Consider the following 14,103-nt stretch of genomic DNA (forward strand, 5'->3'; position numbering starts at 1 on the left):
TGGAGACTCATCAGAGCAGCAACGTTTCTCCAATCTTCTATTGTCCAGTTTTGGTGAGTCTGTGTGAATTGTAGCCTCAGTTTCCTGTTCTTAGCTGACAGGAGCGGCACCCGGTGTGCTCTTCTGCTGCTGTAGCCCATCCGCCTCAAGGTTGGACGTGTTGTGTGTTCAGAGATGCTCTTCTGCAGAGCTCGGTTGTAGCGAGTGCTTATTTGAGTTACTGTCGCCTTTCTATCAGCTGGAACCAGTCTGGCCATTCTCCTCTGACCTCTGGCATCAACAAGGCATTTGCGCCCACAGAACTGCCGCTCACTGGAGATTTCCTCTTTGTTGGAGCATTCTCTGTAAACCCTAGAGAGGATCATGCGTGAAAATCCCAGCAGATCAGCAGTTTCTGAAATACTTAGAGCAGCCCGTCTGGCACCAACAACCATGCCACGTTCAAAGTCACTTAAATCCCCTTTCTTCCCCATTCTGATGCTCGCTTTGAACTGCAGCAGATCGTCTTGACCATGTCTACATGCCTAGTTGCCTTGTGATTGGCTGAGTAGAAATTTTCATTAACGAGCAGTTGAACGGGTGTACCTAATAAAGTGGCCAGTTAGTGTGTGTGTGTGTGTACAGATTGTAATGTAATAATTATAATAAAATCAATATAACTTTTATTATATTCTTTCAGTACATAATGTTAAATTACATAATTCATTTACCTCGATGTTTTAGTTTCACATCGAATAATTTGTATACAAATACAATAAAAACATTTCTTTGCCAGCGAGCCTAAATATTTTAAGATTAAATTTGAGATAACAAAATAGTTTTGGTATTACAGTTTTACACAAATCACCTGCCAAATTGATCATTTTAATGTTTATCTGTACACTACCTGACAAAAGTCTTGTCGTCTATCCAAGTTTAATGAACAGCGCATAATATCTTGTCTTCTAGTTGATCATTATTATCAGAAGTGTCTTATATGAAAGGTAAAGGCCTCTAGATTTTGCTTATTTCAGCACAATAAAATATGATCATGCCTTGATTTTGAATGATTTGATTAGGACAGTAAGATTTGACTCTGCTCAGACTAAAGTCTCATCACTGAACAGAAATAATGTCCAGTATAGAATATAAAGTCCTGCTGCAGTGGAGACAGAATGAATATTGTGTCTGACTCCATCATGAGCTTGGAGGACTGCATCCATACATCTCTGACATGACTCAAATCACTGATTAATAAAGTCATCTGGAATGAAGAAAAAAAGCGTTCAGCAGGACTCCCAGAGTTCATCAAGAGTCTTTGTGTATCTTCAATGCCTCCTTGTTCATGCTCAATAATGTTCATATCTGGGCTGGCCAATCCTGGAGCAGCTTGACCTTCTCTGCTTGGCTGAAGTATGAGCAGGAGCGCTATCCTGCTGGAGAATTGTCCCTCTCCTGTGGTTTGTAATGTAATGGGCAGCACAAATGTCTTGATACCTCAGACTGTTGATGTTGATCATCCACTCTGCAGATCTCTCCATACTGAATGAACTCCAAACCATGATTTCTCTAATACCAAACTTGACTAATTTCTCAGTCTTGGCTCCATGCGGGTTCCAGTAGGTCTTCTGCAGTATCTGTGATGATTGGGATGCATAAACATGGAATAGTTGGTGGTTCATTCAACCGTGGTGACCCCTGATGAATAAAGAGACTAGGCTGAAGGAAATAGAGTTTACGGATAGAAAGTTTGATTATCATTCAATCGCATAAAAACAAGACGCACGGAAATAATGACACACACGCGTCCGTGATTACAAAGAAAGTACTTTATTTGCTCTGAGGAGCAAAGAATTCACGTAACATACATCTGGAATTCTCACGTCCCTCTCGATGTGAATTTTATAAAATATTCTCAAGTCGGAGCCACAAGACGTGACGTCAGAATAAAAACCTGAAACTGAGTCCAGACGAGCGCGATCAGGCACTGGAACAAACTCACTCCCGCAGCCGAGAATGAGGAAGGCATCTCTCCTCCAGAGCTCACACAAACACGAGGTTAGTACTAACAAACACAAAATCATCAGCGAGAATAACGGGAGAGCTCACACGAAAAATAAAATACTGTCATTAATTAATCATCGTCAAGTCCTCCAAACCTATGAGAACAACACTGCGCAAATTAAGATGAAATCCGAGAGCTCTCTTACTAGCTCTACTTGTTTACTCATGTGATGTGTAATGGTTTTCATTAGGGTCTATGTTGAAGGACTCTTAATTTACAGTAACCTAGCACTTCCGATAACTGTTTAACATTATAAAGTCACCATGTGTATGGTCTGTTTTCTTTAAAGATCAATGATGTTGACTCTATGGTGGATATAGATTATACAGAGGGTCTTAAAATGTACAAGAAGCACTGCATTAAATGGCATTGTTCTGCTTCACGTCTTTAAGACATGAACATTTATTTTCCCCCAGTATGGAGTTTCAGCGCTCGTCTGCTGATCCTCGAGTGTAAACGGCAATCTCGTTTTATGCTTGAACAACTTAATAATTGCTTGAATCTATTTAACTGATTATATTTTAATTACATCACAACATTAATGCTGTTATTTGAGGAAAACAGTCACGTTAACCATTCGTCGGATGTTTGTTGGCAGGGGGAAATGACACTAGCTGTTATTCGAACTTGAAATTCAGATGTGCCACACTTAATTGAGGTACAGTTGGTTTAATATTCGCACATTTGTTCATTTTTTTGACGTGAAACGCTCCCTATTTTATTTACCACGCTACTTTTTTCATTATCTTTTCAGGGTTTTCACCTTTAATGTATAGGATCGTACAGATTATTGACAGGAAAGCATGCAGAGCAGAGAGAGGGGAAGGATCGGCATAGGACCGAAAGGCGGGAATCGAACTCTGGTCACCGTGAGCACCATAGTGCATGTGTCGATGCACTAACTACTACACCACTGGCGCCGACGTTTACCATGCTACTTTGATTAGACTATTTCAATGAGGTGATGTCAGTGGCCCATACATATGTCCTGCTTGTTGTCAAACTATTTAATAACTTTAACATGAGGCAATTCAATCATAACCTCTCGTTAAAGCACCTGCCATAGGAATATTTATCAACATTTCTACTTTTTTTTTAGACACTGCTCGCTGCAGAGCCACCTGGGCTCCAATGAGGGGGAGCTTGAGCTCCAACTCCTCTTCCAATAAGCGTTTTAATGCGTACATCCACCCTAAACCCCAACCCTCAGTGACATCAATCGTAGAAGAAGTGCAAGGAAGGAGGAGCTGGAGCTCAGCTCTGCCTAAGCGGCTCTGCAGTGAGCACCACTTGCTTTTTTTGGATGCTATGAAAATTAAAAATGCAATACAGGAAATTTGTTAGGACCATTGTTATTGTTTATATGCTTTAAAACGGTCTATCTTGGGTCTGAAATCGTATGACTTCAAAACAACATTGATACTATTTAATACCGACTGTGAGCAATGCTGATGGTCATTGGGTGATAGTATGATTTCAGAATTTGCAAGTCTACTTTTCTGAAATTATAGTGAGGAGGAAGTCCGAATGTGAGAATATAAAACCAACTTTAGTCCAATCTCCATCCGCCATGTTGTTATTATCACATGAGCATCGCTTCACACCCATTGGTAAACCCTAGTTTACTTAAAGGATGTGTAATGTTTTTAATTATTTGAACTTAGACAGTATTGAGGCCAATTTCGCAAGCTTGCGCCAAATAATGTTACGCACTACGAGTGATTATTAGGCTCTATTTGCATTGACTTTGTATGTAATTGACTTAATTTTAACTAAAGACGCATTTGGTGTCCACCCAGCATGACCTTAAATAGAGTAAGGGTCGCGAGATGATCCAAAACATCATCAAAAACGGCACATAATTGCACCAGAATATAAATACTACAAGTAGGCAGTTAGTGTAGCTGAATAAAAACCGCTGCAGCTTTAATAACGTCTGTAACTTTAAATCATCCTCAGTTTACTACGTTTCTAGCACACCTGATCAGTGAATCCAGCTCGTGTAATTTATCCAATCAAACAATGAATTTAGGTATCGCTGTTAATGTAGCAGAATTAAAACAACTGTCGTATTAATAATATTGGTAGCTTTAAATCGTCCTCAGTTTACTACGTTTATAGCACATCTGACCAGTGAATCCAGCTCATGTAATCGATCAAACAATGACTTCAGCTATCGCAGTTAGTGTAGTGGAATTAAAACAACTGCAGTTTTAATAACGTCTGTAGCTTTAAACTGTCCTCAGTTTCTTACATCTCTAGCACATCTGATCAGTGAATCCAGCTCGTGTAATCGATCTTATCAAACAACAAATTCAGCTAATTGCAGTTAACGTATCGAATTAAAACTACTGTAGTTTTAATAAAGTCTGTAGCTTTAAATTGTCCTCCGTTTACTACATTTCTAGCACATCTGACCAGTGAATCAATCTCGTGTAATCGATCTTATCAAACACAAATTTAGCTATCGCAGTTAACATATTGGAATAAAACTACTGTAGTTTTAATTAATTTGTAGCTTTAAATTGTCCCCAGTTTACTACATTTCTAGCACATCTGACCAGTGAATCCAGCTCGTTTAATCTAATAAAACAATGAATTTAGCTATCGCAGTTAGTGTAGCAGAATAAAAGCGACTGCAGTTTTAATAACGTCTGTAGCTTTAAATTGTCCTCAGTTTACTACGTTTATAGCACATCTGACCAGTGAATCCAGCTTGTGTAATCGATCAAACAATGACTTTAGCTATCGGAGTTAGTGTAGTGGAGTAAAAACGACTGCAGTTTTAATAACGTCTGTAGCTTTAAATTGTGCTCAGTTTACTACATTTCTAGCACATCTGACCAATGAATCCAGCTTGTGTAATCAATCAAACAATGAATTTAGCTATCGCAGTTAGTGTAGCAGAATAAAAACGACTGCAGTTTTAATAACGTCTGTAGCTTTAAATTGTCTTCAGTTTACAACATTTCTAGCACATCTGACCAGTGAATCCAGCTTGTGTAATCGATCAAACAATGACTTTAGCTATCGGAGTTAGTTTAGTGGAGTAAAAACGACTGCAGTTTTAATAACGTCTGTAGCTTTAAATTGTCCTCAGTTTCTTACGTCTCTAGCACATCTGATCAGTGAATCCAGCTCGTGTAATCAATCTTATGAAACAACAAATTTAGCTTATTGCAGTTAACGTATCGAATTAAAACTACTGTAGTTTTAATAAAGTCTGTAGCTTTAAATTGTCCTCAGTTCACTACATTTCTTTTACATCTGACCAGTGAATCCAGCTCGTGTAATCAATCTTATCAAACACAAATTTAGCTATCGCAGTTAACATATTGGAATAAAACTATTGTAGTTTTAATTAATTTGTAGCTTTAAATTGTGCTCAGTTTACTACATTTCTAGCACATCTGACCAGTGAATCCAGCTCGTTTAATCTAATAAAACAATGAATTTAGCTATCGCAGTTAGTGTAGCAGAATAAAAGCGACTGCAGTTTTAATAACATGTGTAGCTTTAAATTGTCCTCAGTTTACTACGTTTATAGCACATCTGACCAGTGAATCCAGCTCGTGTAATCGATCTTATCAAACAACAAGTTTAGTCTAACGCAGTTAACGTATTGGAATAGAACTACTGTAGTTTAAATAACGTCTGTAGCTTTAAACTGCCCTCTATGTTTAAACTATGTTTATAGCACATGTGAACAGTGAATCCAGCTCATGTAATCCAATCAAACGATGAGTTTAGCTATTGAAGTTAGTGTAGAGTAATAAAACTACTGTAGTTTCAATTTCGTCTGTAGCTTTAAATTGTCCTCAGTTAAATACGTTTTTAGTACATCTGACCAGTGAATCCAGCTCGTGTAATCGATTTCATCAAACAACAAATTTAGCTAGCGCACTTAATGTATTGGAATACAACTAGTGTAGTTTTAATAACGTCTATAACATAAAATTGTCCTTAGTTTTCTACGTTTCAAGCACATCTGACCAGTGAATCCAGCTCGTGTAATCTGATCAAACAATGAATTTAGCTATTGTGGATAGTGTAGCGGAATAAAAACAACTGCAGTTGTAATAATGTCTGTAGCTTTAAATTGTCCTCAGTTAAATACGTTTTTGGCACATCTGACCAGTGAACCTAGCTAGTGTAATCCAATCAAACAATGAATTCAGCTATAAAAAAACTCCAGTTTTAATAACATCTGTAGCTTTAAATTGTGTGAGAAACAAATTCCTTATCATTATCTTTATAGCTATTTAGAAAAGTACATGCAATATAGTATGCATGTGATTAGCATTAATAAAATTCGAAGGGACTACATCCGCCATGTCGTCATTATAACGTGACCAACACATTTCCGTTACGTCACTTCATTCCCATTCATCATTCGGGGATAGTAAATTGTAAATTGGATACACACTTCAGAATTTCGGTGGATTTGGGATGCACTGCATGTGTCATCAGTGGCCCAATCCTAATTTTATGGAAAAAAAACTACAAAAATAATGATTTAATAATAATAAAATCGTTAATAGCAGTCCACGATGCATGTTCACACAAGCTCTGTGTGTCGTGCTAATAATAATTATTACTGGCGTTTGTATATTCTGGATTAAATAACATTACGCTCCAGACAATATACTCAGAAATAACACATTAACTGCAGATCGAAGAACATTTCTCAATTGACGTCACTTCACAGATGGTAGCTAGTTCTGCTTCAGCGAGATTAGCGGAGAGCTACATTATGCAAAAGGTTTAAATCAACTTTCAAGCATGTTTCCAGCACAAAACGAGTTGGAACAGTATTAAATAAACACTATTTCTGAGATGATATTTGCTGTTAATAGTGCAATAACGTTATTTTATTTTCTCGTCAGCCGTATATCCATAATAGCAGCTAACATTTTCTCTTCTTTTTTTATTGTTTTAGCCACAATGATACGAAATGTTATGAAATATTCCAAAGCTACATCACGGCAATTCGTAACTTTGTATGAATTTGTACGATCTCATTCGTACGATTTGTTCCTCCCCCAATGACAGTTGGGTTTAGGGGCGGAGTTTGGTGCCACGCCTCCTGTTGAAAATCGACTGAATCAACCACTAAACTGGCAAAACATAAAATAGTTACGTTTCCTCGTGAGATCAGGCTGAATAGTCATATCTCATGAACGTATTGAGGTCAGAAGTGAGACATTTCACTGCTGAAATTCCCACCTCCAAATGTTTAATATTTGACTGATTATTAATTATTAATGCTGCATAAGTAAAGCTGCGGTCACACTGGACTTTTCTCCCCATAGACTTCTATTCATACGCACGCGAATGCATCAGACCGGAAACGCAAGTTCGTACATCAAGTTTTCCAGTTCACTGCGTTGCAAAGTTCAAGCTTGGTGAACTCAGACCTGCAAAATTGCATCACTCGACTGCGTGAGACCAATCGAAGATCAAAACATGACCTTTCTGGACAGGAATTTAAAATATGGAGCAATCGCTTGCTTTTTAAAATGTCTAATAATCTTAATTAACAGAACTCTGGTGACCGCAGCTTAATACTAGGAGTCCTCATCTCTGTAGAAATCACATTTAGATGCGATAGAAGTATGACTTTGTTTACAATGTGTTAATGTGTGGTGTGCAGTTTGTAAACAAGGCACAGGTGCAGATAGTTATAGGTCAGTAGCGCGACAATGCTATCATGAACAGGCAGGATAATGTCAAATAAAGTGGTTATTTTTGAGCACTAATGTATTTTTATAGCTTCATTAAATAATGGTTGAAGCACTGATAACATGAACTGTTTTGATGATGTTTTTGGTTCTGTTCTGGAGTTGTTTTGGGACTCCTGCAGTCCATGGAGAGCTCTCGCATATCATCTAAAATCTCTTAAAGGGACAGTTCGCACAAAACTGACTTTCTGTCATCATTTATTCTCCCTCAACTTACACCTGTTTGAGTACATGTTTTTATTCTGTTGAACACCAAAAGAAGTTATTTTGAAGAATGTTAGAATGCGGTAACCATTAACTTCCATAGTATTTTTTTTTTTTTCAGTGACTATGATATTTTAAAGAATGTCAGAATCTGGTAACCATTGACGTCAATGGTATTTTTAATTTTTTTTTTACTATAGGAGTCAGTGTCTAAGATATTTTGAAAAATGTTAGAATCTGGTAACCATTGACTTCCATGATTTTTTTTTTCCTATTATGGATGTAAGTAATGAAGATATTTTAAAGAATGTTAGAATCCGGTAACCATTGACTACTGTTTTTTTTTTTTTTTTTACTGAGGGAGTGAGTCAGTGACTAAGATATTTTGAAAAATGTTAGAATCCGGTAACCATTGACTTCTATGGTATTTTTTTTTCTACTATAGGAGTCAGTAACGAAGATATTTTAAAGAATGTTAGAATCCTGTAACCATTGACTTCCATGGTTTTTTTTTTCCTGCTCTGGGAGTCAAAGACTAGGGCATTTTGAAGATTGTAGGAATACGGTAACCATTGACTTCCATGCTATTTTTTTCCCCTACTATGGTAGTCAGTGACCAAAACATTTTGAAGAATGTTAGAATCTGGTAGCCATTGGCTTCCATGGTATTTATTTCTTTTACTATAGGAATCAGTGACTAAGATATTTTGAAAAATGTCAGAACGCGGTTATCTTTGACTTCCATTGGAAACAAAAAACAAAACATGGAAGTTAATGGTCACCGGATTCAAACGTTCAACAAAATATATTACTCAATGACTCCCATGGTAGGAAAAAAATAACATAGAAGTCAATGGCATTACTGCATTCAAACATTATTTAAAATACTCTAGCTGCTGACTCCCACAGTAAGAAAACAAATACCATGGGAAACAGTGACTAAGATTTAAAGAATGTTAGAGAGCAGTAACCACTGACTTCTATGGTATTTTTTCCTACTATGCGAGTCAGTGACAAGGATATTTTGAAGAATGTTAGAGCGGTAACCATTGACTTCAATGGTATTTTTTTTTCTACTTTGGGAGTCATTGAGTAATGTATTTTGATGAACGTTAGAATCCGGTAACCATTGACTTCCATGGTGTATTTTTTTTTCAGTGACTAAGACATTTTAAAGAATGTTAGAATCCAGTAACCATTGACTTCCATTGTATTTTTTTTCCTACTATGAAAGACACTGACTAAGATATTTTGAACAATGTTAGAAACTGGTAGTCACTGACTCCCATAGTATTTTTTCCCTACTATTGAAGTTAATAATTAGTGAATTTCAACATTATTCAAAGTATCTTAATTTGTGTTCAACTGAAAAAGATCATACAGGTTTGGAAACCCTTTAGGGTGAATAAATGTTCATTACTGCGTAAACTATCACTTTAATTTGTGCTAAAAAGAGAAACAAAACTCCTGCATATTTGGAACGACTTAAGCATGAATAATTAATGACTGAACTTTAATTTTAGTGTGATCTCTCTCTTTAACTCAGTCCTGTTTTACCAAATAAAACAACATCTTTGCTGAAAGTTCGGGCCGGCGTTGACCCCGAGCACGTGTTCTGCACAGTGATTATTCACCTCATGAACAAAATAAGAAACATTTCTGTCTGAGAACGCAAAGAATTGGCATCTCTAACAAAACAAATAAAACACTAGTCATTTTTCCAAGCTCTCCCGTTACAAAAAGAAACATGAAACACAATTTGTTCCTGGCATACTTCTTCAGCGCTAGCTTTTGCCATTTATCTAACATTTAAAATCAACATAGATAATAACAAAAACAAGTAAACACAAACATTTAACAGAACTTTATAAAAGAAGTAAAAAAAAAAAAAACTGAGCAATGACACCTTTGCAAAGTCCACTAATGTCTCTCTCTCTCTATGTTCTCTGCGTAGAAATATTGACAAAAAAGTGGCAGCAAATTTCTGTGGTGAGTTGATATTGAAATGCACAAACACCCCTGACGACTTTAGCATGAATCGCTAATAATTTCTGAGGAACTATGGTACTATTTAGTTTATAATGTGTGTGTGTGATTTATGTTTCTGCGCAAAATCAAAGTCCAGCTTCAGGCTAAACCAAAGCAAATTCATTATGTGTTCAGAAAACACACATGAAATGAAATGATCGGAGACTCAGTCACTTATGCATAAAGAGACAATTCTCTCAAACTCATGTGCGTGTGTGTGTGTGTGTGTGTGTGTGTGTGTGGTTCGGTTGGCGAACATCTAAAAATTAACTGATGACACAAAATAAGAAATAATAAAAGAAGAAATTATTATCCAGCGCTTCCCAATACTTAAGAAATCCATGAGGAAAAACACAAGCTCTGGTACTTTCGGTGGATGATGGCAGATATTTGATGAATCGCACAAAAAATGCATTCAGAATTCACCCTAAAATGAAACTCAAAATATAAATAAAAGCAGGCTTTGTTTGTTTTTATGGTACATGTATGGTATATGGTTCTGGTGATAAAAAATTGCATTAAATAAGAATTTAAGGCATATTTTACATATTTTATTTGCAGTTTTGTTGCATTAGAATGCATTCAGATTGAAAATAAAATAAAATAAAACAGAAAATATGAATAAAAGTAGGCCCATTATGTCTTATTCTGGTACAATATGGTTCTGGTTATAATCAAAATCATATCTGATGAACAATAAGTCTACTTTTTTATGATTTTTGTTTTGGGACATTTCAGAAAAATCTGTGTATTTGAAATTACTTCACATACAATGTGTATATTAAAACAATACCATAACTAAAGTTAATTAAATCAGCATAACTGATATATGAATATTCATAATGCATATTTTTTATATTGGTATAATTATTTTTTTTGCATAAAATAAGAATCTAAAGCAATTTTTATTTTATAATTTGTAGTTTTATTGCATTTGAATGCATTGAGATTGAAAATAAAACAGAAAATATGAATAAAAGTAGGTCCATTATGTCTTAATCTGGTACATTGTGGTTGTGATAATCCTTAAATTCATATTTGAAATGATCTCTAATGTAAGTTTGCTTTTAGGATTTTTGCATTGGGACATTTCATAATTTCAAATACACACTTTTGATTTTAACATTATTTCACATACAATATGTGTGTTAAGTAATACCATAACAAAGTTATCAGCATAACTCGTATATGAATATGCATAATATATTTTTTATATTGTTAAAATAATATTTTTGCATTAAATAAGAATTTAAGGCAATTTATAATTTGTAGTTTTGTTGCATTAGAAGGTATTCAGAATTGAAAATAAAATAAAACAAAAAATTTGAATAAAAGCAGGTCTGCTTTGTCTTATTCTGGTACATTATATTTCTGATTATTATCTAAATCATATTTGATTCAATCTTTAATGTAAGTTTGCTTTTAGGATTTTTGCATTATGACATTTCATAATTACAGTTAAAACCAAAATGGTTTATTTAAAATAATTTCACATACAATGTGTATAATAAAGTAATACATTATAAAACAACACCATAACTAAAGTTATGTAAATCAGCATAATTAAAATATGAATATGCATAATGCATATTATGTATTTTTATATTGGTATAATTATATTTTTGCATTTAAATAAGAATTTAAAGCAATTTTTATTTTTTTAATTTGTGGTTTTGTTGCATTGGAATCTATTCAGAATTGAAAATGAAATGAAAAATAAAAATAGTAATGGTTGCAATGGTTCTGGGAATCATCAAAATCATATATGAAATAATCTATAATAATTAGCAATTAGTAATGTTCAAACCAAAAGTGTGATTATTATGCACATTGTATGTGAAATACAGTATAAAAACAACACTGTCACAAAGTTATTTAAATCAGCATAACTGATATATGAATATTCAAAACGCATAATATTTTCTTATTGGTGTAATTATATTTTTGCATTAAATAATAATTTAAGGCAATTCTTATTTTTTAATTTGCTGTTTTGTTGCACTAGAATGCATTCAGAATTCACAATAAAATAAAATGAAAATCATAAACAAAAGGAGTATTTTGTTTGATTCTGGTAGAATATGGTGCTGGTAATCTTTAAAACCATATTTGAAATAATCTATCATTTAAGTTTGCATTGTATCGATAAAACCAAAAGTGTGTATTTGAAATTAACGTACGTTTAGTATGTGAAATAAATGCAGCATAAAAACAATACAGTATTAAGTTATTTAAATCAGCATAACTGACATATGAATATTCATAATGCAAAGTGTTTTTAATAGTTTTAGGAAGAATTTAAGACAATTTAATTTTTTTTTTTGCTGCATTAGAATGACACAAATGTCACAAAAACACACTATAGCTTTTGCATCTGGTAATCATTGACTTCCATGGTATTTGTTCTTACTACGGAAGTCAGTGACTAAGATATCTTTAAATAATGCAGGAATTCGGTAACCATTGACTTCCATAGTATTTTTTCCCACAATGGGAGTCAGCCACTGCGATATTTAAAACATTGTTCGAATGCGGTAACCACTGACTTCCATAGTGGGAAAAATACTATAGGAATCAGCGACTAAGATATTTTGAAGAATGTTGGAATCCGGTCACAGTCGACTGGTATTTTTTTTCTTACTATGGGAGTCAATGGTTACCGAAATCCAACATCCTTCAAAATATCTCAATGTGTTCAACTGAAGAAGCTTATAAAGGTTTAGAAACACAATGCATGACAAAAGTCTTGCACTGTTATGAAAATGTATTATTTTATGAATTATACACATGTGAATTTAATGCAAAATGTTTTGCCTTAAAAATATACACGAATATAAAGCAAAATCTGTATTATAACATTAATATTGTTATGCAATATTATTCATTTATTTATTGTAATTATGAAGCAATTGTGTTTTGTCATGAAAATATTAGAAAGCTACACAAAATAACTACATTTCCTCAGGAATAATCCCTAATAATTGATTTTAGAGGTGAAATATGAGCATTTTTTGTGCGATTCCTGTAATAGTGGCGATCCGACAGCATGAGCATCGTGTATGAAAACTGAAGATCTCCTCTTTCCACATCATAAACACAAAGCAGTAGAAAAGAAAGCTGAAGTTGAATATATGATGCAGAAAGGAAGGAAATGTGTTCGGCAGCTGAGCTTGACCTGGCGTTGAACACGGAGGCTCATAAATGTGTGTGTGTGTGTGTGTGTGTGTGTGTGTGTGTGTGTTTGTGCTATATAACAGCACACAGTAATTGTCCATCAACAGCTCGGCTCCGTCAGTGCTGTTCCTCTGGTCCATGATCATATGTGTGTGTGTGTGTGTGTGTGTTTGTGTGTGTGTGTGTGTGTGTGTGCGAGTCTCCAACACATCTGTTTATAATATATAAATCAAGAATGTGACTCTGGAACAAGAACAGGAAGATTAAGGCCACGTCGACGGAGAGCTTCTTTACATCACCATCTGTGGAGCAAACACACAACAACATTACAAACTCCTTCACAAACTCAACTCACTGCGAAGCCTTTGTTTGCCATATGAAGCCTGGCTTCATATAATATAAATAAATGATGACTCAGAAAAATACAGCATTACTTCATTCAAACGAATCCTAATTTCTTACAGTTTATTTTGCACCCTGGGCACCACCATGATGTAATTCGGAAGCTCTGCCTCGATTAACTCTTATTATTAACGCACCAGAACTAGTGATGCTCCAGCTATGCCACCAATGCTGCTTTTGGTTGTAATTTTCCAGTCATTTTGATCTTCGTTAAAGTACATTTTTTTCCCCCATGATAAGAAATGTAACATTTAGGACTCTATTTTAATGATCTAAAGCACAAAGTATAAAGCTCTTGGTGCAAAAGCATTAAGGCCGTACTCACACCCAGTACAGTTGCCTTGAACCGGGCCAAAGCACCGTCCCGTCTCCCCCGACGGGCCGCACTCACTACAATCAGGCCTGGGCACGCTTACGTCATCGATGCTGCGCTGGTCAGTCAGCGCTTTCGCTCAGCACAGTGGAGATTTCTCTAGTTATATCGTTTCAGTGGTTTGATATGCAGTAACA

The 14,103-nt window shown here is 35.1% G+C and overlaps 2 protein-coding genes across 4 annotated transcripts in view; both read right to left on the reverse strand.

Annotated features, from left to right (window-relative positions):
• lingo3b (leucine rich repeat and Ig domain containing 3b) overlaps positions 1 to 14,103 on the reverse strand; it is a 790,077-nt gene that overhangs the window by 343,059 nt on the left and 432,915 nt on the right. The gene's annotated exons all lie outside the window — the stretch shown is intronic.
• The window catches only part of tcf3a (transcription factor 3a), an 88,864-nt gene continuing 84,599 nt past the window's right edge, over positions 9,839 to 14,103 (reverse strand). For 2 of the 3 annotated variants that reach the window (XM_073911920.1, XM_073911916.1), the window contains exon 20: positions 9,839 to 13,493. The gene's annotated coding sequence lies outside the window, so the exon portion shown is untranslated. 3 annotated transcript variants of the gene reach the window in all.

Source organism: Danio rerio, chromosome 2 (genome assembly GCF_049306965.1).
Source record: "Danio rerio strain Tuebingen ecotype United States chromosome 2, GRCz12tu, whole genome shotgun sequence".
NCBI lineage: Eukaryota > Metazoa > Chordata > Actinopteri > Cypriniformes > Danionidae > Danio > Danio rerio.